We start from the raw sequence: 9,079 nt of genomic DNA, 5'->3' as shown, positions 1-9,079 counted from the left end.
ATTTAATACTTACATAATTAAATTAATATATATATATATATATATATATATATATATATATATATATATATATATATTATAAGCAATTGTAATGTATATGTATATATAATTAAAATGAATTGTAAGTAATTATAATATTAATATTAATTTATAAATATTAAAATTCTAAATATTAATCATTAATTCTATGTTATAAATGACAAACTAAGATTCAAAAAGCACAACTCTGGTTCCCCTGTTATTCCACAAGCCACTTTGAATCTGTTGTTGTTGTTTTTTTGTTTGTTTGTTTGTTTGTTTGTTTGTTTGTTTGTTTGTTTGTTTGTTTGTTTGTTTTTTTGATGCATACATTTTATGCATGTTTATTTTTAGATGTTAAGGTGATTGTCTCTAACACCTCGATCCTGTGGGAACTGAATAAACATTCCGGACATGAGGTAACCATGGTGACGCGAACAGCAACCTGCCGCATTTTCACAGGCAGCTCATAATGGTCACTGTGGGTGTTGCGGATTCTCCTGACCTGCTGCGCAATCGTCCATGCATTGCCTTATTCAAATTCAGTATCTCATCTATTCATTCCAAGTCCATGTTTATCGCAGGCGCATATATTATTGCAGTTCCAGTGCAGATTTATAGCCATGAGAGCTTAAATTGAATTGAAACCAATGATTATCTTCACTTAGTTTGGAATTCAAATGCATAAAACAGCTTTTGCAGGCAATTTATGTGTCTACTATGCAGCAACATGTATCAGCCAAATAGATCTATATATATATTGATTCTATAAGGGCGAAGTATACCAAAATATTCTGTTTTATTAGTTGTATTTTCAGCCTCTAGTGTGATATATAAAATATCATATGGCGCATATGTAGTGAAGGGAATTTCTATTTGTTACTCTGGCTGGCTGTGATTCAAAAGTCTTAAGAGAGGCAGTGAAACACGAACAACACTGAGTCATCACGATTCAGCAGAGAATTCTCCAGATGAAAGCAGTTTGAGTTAAAACTATCAAACACATCCTTCTCTTCGCTGTGTCACGAGGAGTCGTGTCTGTGGCTGCATACGGGACCTTGTAGATGGTTTTTTTTTATATTTCTGGTAAATCTTCAAAGATTAGATTAGATTGTTTTGAGAATGAGATTTCAGATTCAAAGGATGTTTAATCAAAGAGATTTTTGCATGGATTCTACGCGGCATGTAATCCAACAACACAGTCTTTCAGACAGAAGTGCACAAGAATATATGTTTAAACATTCACCATTCTTCCATGTTTAAAAACACATTCATGCTGTTTGAATACACACGTTGATTTGTTCCACAAACATTACAATAAATAAACCATGGATAAATAAATAAAGGAATGCATACATAAATATATTTATAAATACGTGAACATGAAAGATAAGAAAATACAAATAAGTAAATATTAAAAAGAAAAACAAATAAATAAGACATTGATTGATGTTTCACTAAATGCTGTCCTGAACATATTTCAGGTAAATGCCACTTTCTTGATTAAAATTTCTATAAAAGTTTGCAGTGGCATCATGTGGTAGAGATATGAATAGCAATACAAATGTGTCAATGGAATGAATTATTGTGATCAAGGACCAATAGTGCTCATATTAGTACCTAAAAGTTACAAAAGTATATTTTTGAAAAGGTACCGCCCCAGCTTTCATATTAATGTGGACAGATCTTTGTTGTTCCCCCCATGGCTGTGTTTAGCACCTGTGGCTCTGGAGGAATTTTCTTCTGAAGGATTTGTAGTGTTTGTCTTTTTATCTTTAATCATTACTGTCTGTTCTCAAAAGTGTGGCACATTGTAGTGAGGACTGTTTTGTGAACCCGTTACGATATAAAGAAGGCTTTGCAAACACACATGAGGAGTTTACCTCTGTAGTTGGTAAAGGAGACGTAAGGACATACTTGATTTGGTAAACTATTGACATGACTGTCTGTGCTTTCTAAGGGTGTTACTCTTGTTCCAGTGTCTCTTCAGGACCCAGTTCAAATCACTGTGTTGTTGGAGGCTCTGTTATATTACCATGTTCATAGAAGGAAAAGGAGCTAAACCAGACGAAATTAATGTGTTTTGGAGATGCAATAATAGCATGGTGGTTTATGATATTGAAAATGGCATTCCCTCAACAAAAGGCAGGACACAATGTTCAGATATTGTGTAGAAAGTTTTCCCACAGCGTATGTGAACGGAAACTTTTCATCTGAATTTCACAGAAGCAAGCCAGTTCTCCTGCTTCGTCTCACTTATATATATGATATTATATATTATATATATATATATATATATATATATATATATATATATATATATATCTATATACGATATATATATTTTTTTTTTTTTTTTTTACTTCCTGTCTTTTTTTCCACACAAAGAATACATGACTTAATATCTCTTAAGTGCTATTAAAGGAGCCCAGCTCTGACTTCCTCTTCTCTGTGTGCTTGAGGTTTCATAGTGTTTCCGCTCACAGTAAGAGATGTTTGAATGATCACAGTATAGAAGATATTCACCTGGATCAGACGATGAAGATCATCCAGCTTCAGATCTGTGAGTTTATCACATCACATTTAAATAAGTTGTGTTATTTATTTATTATTTTATCGATTATTATCTTAATACATGTTTTCTTTCTCTCACAGATCTGTTGATGTGGTCTCAAGTCACAGAGAGTCTAACAAACACAGCAGTAACTTTAGGAGCTGATGTGATTATAAGCTGTGATCTTGATATAGAGGAGATTTACTGGTACAAACAGAAATCACCGGATCCTCCGGAGTTCATCTTACGCACTTACAGTAGCACATATGAAGAAGCACAATATGAAAAACAGCTCTTCACACACAAATATTCAGTGAAAAACTAAACAGTCGTCGTGTTCATCAGAAATATCACCGCTGATGAAATTAGGAGTTTATTATTGTGTCAAAACTAGTGAACCACGAAAATTCAGCAACGGCACCAGAATCTACATCACTGGTGAGTCATTTTCTCATTTCAATTTTACTTTTTCTCATTTTAAATATGATGAATTTCCATGTTGAATATACTGTATATGTTTATAAAGTTGTTAAAGACTTAAACAGAGATTAATAGAATTAGAAACCATTTACAGACTCAGTCCACAGGAATCAGACAGAATCACAACAGGAGACACCATGGAGAAACCTGACCATCATCACATCTGTCCTGCTGAATGTGCTTCTGATCGTTGCATTAATAGGTTTGAACTGATTTTACTGCGAGTATGTCCAGGTTTCACTGAACTAACTACAAGACAAGATTCTAGATCTACACAAACATAACCATATTACACGTTCTTTGTTTGTTTAGACTGTTATAATGTGTGAATTCAGTAATGTTTGATTGATTGTTGTTTCAGGTTTGGTGAAGAGCTACACTGATGTTCCTGGAAGATCTAAAAATCACACTGCAGCTCAAAACTCAAATAATCCAAATGTAAAATACGTCTCAAATAAATGTTATATTATTTTTACCTGACCTAGTGATTATTGCAGTAAATCCTTTCAACCTCAAATAACATGATCAAGATTCATTATCTGAATGATCTGAAAAATGTAAGATGTTACACGACTCTGTGAAACACTTGACTGAGACAGACAATATTTTAAAATGTGATTCAATCCTGTCATGCTTGAAAAATAACCCCCTTCATCCCTTGTGAGAATTTATTTGCAATAATGATTGGCTGACTGTACATCGTGTCTTACATACTGTATATGGCCACTGATATATAATGTCTTTCTCTTTCAGTGTGCTGAAATAGATTTTTTCATGTATCCTGGTAACACCATGCATTGCCGAGAGCAGAGCACTGTTGTCCTTTACAGCCAATGAAATTTTCTGTTGTTTTACAGTTTTATGTTTTATTATTTGTCATACCACTGGAAATCAAGGACACAAACATCAATAAAAGCTCTCAAGAGGTTCTTTTTTGGCTTGCATAGAAATATTTTTATACATATTGTAACATCTAACATCTGCACAGCTCTTGTTTGTGGTTTACACACAGCATGGTTTCATGCAAATAAAATGTTCCACTGGTTTGGTCACTTGATGAACAACACCTTACACACTTGGCATGCAGCGTGGTGGTTTAAACTATACCCAAGTGAACATGCAACACCCATACACTATGAACAAATGTACACCTTGACCTATTTTTGACTACTGAGTTTCACACATTTTATTCTGTTCATCTTATTCATTTCCATAAAACAGAATAACACTGAGCACAAAGAACAAAAACTACAATAAACATATTTATAATACAGGGGAAACACTTTATTTTAAGGATCAATTCTCACTATTAACTAGCATGCATATTTCTAACATATTGGCTGTTTATACTTATAAAGCACATATTCATGTCTTTTGCTGCAGGAGCATATTTTAGATTCCTTAATCTCTGCCCCATATCTAAACTTAACAAATGCCTTACTAACTATTAATAAGCGTCAAATTAGGACTTTATTGAAGCAAAAGTCATAATTATTTAGTGAGAATTGGACCTTAAAAATAAAGTGTGACCATTAAAGGCATGAAATTAGAGATTAATACTTAAAAGATAAAAGACAAGAGCTCTTATATACGGGTTAATGTTAGATTTTAAATACAAGAAAACACACGTGGTCAGAGCAAACCTGCCTTTAACTTCCTCATGACTGTGGTTAAAATCACCCTGTTATTTTGAAAGCACTGAGGTAAAGTTTCATCTTTAAAGTTGTGTGAAAGAAACAAGACTGCAGTGTTTTAATTTTAGTGTTTTAACATCCTGAAGGCCATGCAGCTTCTTCTCTGTGACTTTATTGTACATTATGAATATTGTAATGTGCTTTGTAAATTAATCATTTGACATTGTATTATGACACAATTACATTCGAAATTGTTTTGTATGTGTGTGTGTGTGTGTTTTGTTTCACAGTTCTGTTCATATTTTGTCAAGCAGCAGAGAATTTAACAGATCAACTAACAGATTTAGGTCATAAACTTTGATCTTTATGTACAGGAGGCTAACTAGTTATTACTGAAACTACCAGATTCTTCGGTTCTGATATTACTTTTAAATATACAACTTCAGCTAAATTTTACTACAATAAAAACATTTAAACTTAAATATTCAGAGCAAAGTTAAACATTGTCTGTCCATAAACAATGTCTATAGTGATGATGTAGGACTTATCACTGTGTGACCTCATGATGCACCCAAAATTTACAGCAACAGCACCAGCTCACAACACAAGGGCCGTTTGACACGGGTCTTAGAAGAATACAACTCATGATGGGTTTTCTGTCTATTTGTTATATCAAGCATATATAAAATGGATTTAGAGACTTTTATCAAGGTTTAATCCTTAGTTTCAACCAAAAAGAGTTGGGACATTAGTCATTAAAAAAATAAAATAATAAAAAAAAACAAAATATATATCTATATAATATATATATATATATATATATATATATAAATACAAGTCCACTCTCCTAGAAGGAAAAAGGAGCTAAGACCAGGAAGGACAAATGAATGTGTTTGGAGATGCCAAATAATAGCATGGTTTTGTTTAGATATGAAAAATGGCATCCCTCAACCAAAAGGCAGGACACAATGTTCAGATATGGTATAGAAGTTTTTTTTTTTTTGTATAAATCAATCAAGTGAATTTTATGTGAATTCAGGTTTAAAGGCTGAAGATGGCGGAAGCTGCTATCAGAGAGCCCAGCTCTGCGTCCTCTTCTCTGGTGCTTGCGAGTTTCATATGTGTCCGCTCCCGGAGTAAAGAGAAATGTTGCAATGATACAATATAAGAATATGTGATCAACCTGGATCAGAAAGAGACGATGAGATCATATCCAGCTTCAGATCTGTGAGTTTATAGTCACATACACACATTTGATGAAAGTTGTTGGGTGTTATTTATTTATTGTTGAAATATAAATTATCTTCCATAGAGGGCTTTATTTCTCTCACAGATGTCTGTTGTGATAGATTGGGTCCAAGGTCACACGTAGAGTCTAACCAAACACAGCAGTAACTTATAGGAGGCCAATGTTATTAAGTAAGCGTGTGGACTGGTATAAAGGATATATACGTGGATGACAAAACTAATTTACCACCAGGGGATTCCTCCAGAGCTGCCTGTTACGGCACTTAACCAGGAGCACATATGAAGGAGCTAAATATGAAAACAGCAACTTCACACACAAATACTACAGTGAAAACTAACAGTAGATGTTCTTATTCATCAGAAAATAGGTCCATCACCAGCTGATGAATTAGGCGTTTATTATGTGGTGAAAAACACTAGTGAACCCACGGTAAAATCTCAACGCAAAAACGCAGGAAAATTACACCCACTACATCCACTGGTGATTGTTTTTGTTGATTTCTCATTATCGAGATTGGATCTCCCCCTCAACTCTTATGTGATACAAGTTCCATTATATAAATAGACTATCACATTTCATTATATACTAACATTTTTAAAGGGTCTTTGGTTTCTGCTCAAAGCTATTCTGACATTGAATAAAGACTGATACACCAAACCGTATTGTACAAGATTTCTCAGGCACAGGAGGCATCAGACAGAATCAGACAAAAGGAAGACCACACCAATGGAGAACCTGGACAATCATCATTATCTGTCCCTCCATGTCTGTGCTTCTGATCGGTGCAATGAATAGGTTTGTGTCTGTGATTTTACTGTGAGTATGTTCATTGTTTCACTGTAACTAAATACAAGAAGACAAGACTCTAGATCCGACACAAACCACATAACCATCTTACAACGTTCGTTGTTTGTTAGACTGGTAACAATGTGGTAATTTCAGTAATGTTTTGATTGATTTGTTGTTTTCAGGTTTTGTGAAGAGCTACAACTGATGTTACACTGTAATATGGCTACAAATTACACTGCAGCACTCCAAAAATTACCAAATAATCCAAAGGTAACAAGACGTCTTCATAAATGTTATATTATTTTTGTTTTTTTTTTACCTGATCTAGTCATTCTTGCCAGTAAATCCTTCAACTCATATAACATAGTAAGATCCTATATCTTAAGATCTAAAAATGGAATAAGATGTTACCCAACTCTGTGAACACTAACTGATCCAGACATAACATAGATTAAAAAATGGGACTTCAAAAGGCGCTTAGTCATGCTTGAATGATTAACTCCCTAAAATCCCTTGTATAAAGATCGTTTAGTTGCAATACTGTCATTGGCTGCTGTACATCGTGTCTATACATACTGAGACATGGACAATGTGATTTATAAAATGTGATTCTTTTCAAGCTGTGGGGTGCTTGAAATTGAATTTTTCGCAGGTTCTTCCTGAGAACAACCATTGCAATAATGATTGGTGACTGTAGCCCTCGTGTATTACATACTGTATATGGCAATTGATATATAATCTAATTACTTTTACAGGTGTTAAATTTGATTTCCATGTTTACCTGGATACACCATGGAATTCCCGAGGACCACAGCAACTGTTTGTAAAGCTTTACACAGCCAATTTTTCTTTCTGTCGGTGCATACAATATTTTTATACATATTGTGTCATCTAACAACACGACCAGCGATAGAAATATGGATCGATCATAGGCAAGCATACAACCCGCAAAGAACGTGCCTCGAAAGGAGTATTTGAGTATGCAGACTTGCATAACAAAGCTATATGGGTCTTAGGGTCGCGCCCTGAAAATCTATGCTATTTCCGCCACAGCACATTGTTTGTGTAACTATCACGAGAAAGCATGGTTTCCGCGACGGAAGATGGTCTGTTTCCACTGGTTTGGTTCACTCTGATGAAAACACCTACAGGAACAGCTTGCATGCAGCGAAAGAGCGCGCTAGGACCAGCCGAAACATGAACTCCCAATCGTCTAGCCATAGCTACCTGGGGGCCACCCAGGTAACCTAGAACCTAGGTTACTTACTGAGCTTCACACATTTGCGCGGATTCTGTTCACTATTATTCCTTATTTCCACTCGCCAATGTAAACCACTGAAACAAACATTTCATTAGCCTCCAGACAACGCGTAGACGCCAAACCATGGTAGCATAGGAATTTTTTGAAATAAATAGTAACAACTGACCACAAGAACCAAAACTACAATAAACAGATATTTATAATACAGAGGAAATACTTTTTTTTAAGGATCAATTATCACTATTAATTAGCATGCATATTACTAACATATTGGCTGTTTATACTTAACATAGGCACATATTCATGTCTTTTGCTGCAGGACCATATATTTCCTTAATCTCTGTCCCCATATCTAAACTTAACAAATGCCTTACTAACTATTAAAAAGGGTCAAAATTAGGAGTTTACTGAAGCAAAATCATAGTTAATTAGTGAGAATTGGACCTTAAAAATAAAGTGTGACCATTAAAGGTATGAAATTAGAGATTAATACTTAAAAGATAAAAGACAAGAGCTCTTACATATGGGTTAATGTTTGATTTTAAATACAAGAAAACACATGTGGTCAGAGCAAAGCCTGCCTTTAACTTCCTCATGACTGTGGTTAAAATCACCCTGTTATTTTGAAAGTGCTGAGGTAAGTTTCATCTTTAAAGTTGTGTGAAAGAAACAAGACTGCAGTGTTTTAACTTAAGTGTTTTACATCCTGAATGCCAGATTGCCATGCCAGCTTCTTCTCTGTGAGTTTATTGTACATTATGAATATTATAATTTGCTTGTAAATTAATAAATTGTCTTATTGGTTTTATGACAAAATACATTCCAAATTGTTTTTTATGGACGTGTGTATTTTGTTTTCACAACAGATCTGCACATATTTTGTCAAGCAGCAGAGACTTTAACAGATCAAACTGATCAACAGATTTGGGTCAAAATGTGACTATGAGACTACAGTCACTATGTGACTGTGGTTTTGATGTACAGGAGGTTAACTGGTTATTACTGAAACTACCAGACCCTCCGGTTCTGATATTAATCTCTTCTACAACTTCAGCTGCTATTTACTAAATTATAACATTTAAACACAAATATCC

At 34.3% G+C, this 9,079-nt stretch overlaps 1 long non-coding RNA gene across 1 annotated transcript; it reads left to right on the top strand.

Annotated features, from left to right (window-relative positions):
* The first annotated feature begins 2,935 nt into the window (after window positions 1-2,935).
* On the top strand, window positions 2,936-3,981 carry LOC122135044. The gene is made up of 3 exons (XR_006153283.1): window positions 2,936-3,010; window positions 3,147-3,254; window positions 3,414-3,981. It is a non-coding gene; the product is annotated as an uncharacterized LOC122135044 (long non-coding RNA).
* The last annotated feature ends 5,098 nt before the right edge of the window (window positions 3,982-9,079 follow it).

The sequence above is a fragment of the Cyprinus carpio genome, chromosome A22 (assembly GCF_018340385.1).
Source record: "Cyprinus carpio isolate SPL01 chromosome A22, ASM1834038v1, whole genome shotgun sequence".
Lineage (NCBI taxonomy): Eukaryota > Metazoa > Chordata > Actinopteri > Cypriniformes > Cyprinidae > Cyprinus > Cyprinus carpio.
Note: the sequence above shows the minus strand (reverse complement) of the source record. Positions and strands in the feature narration are given on the sequence as shown.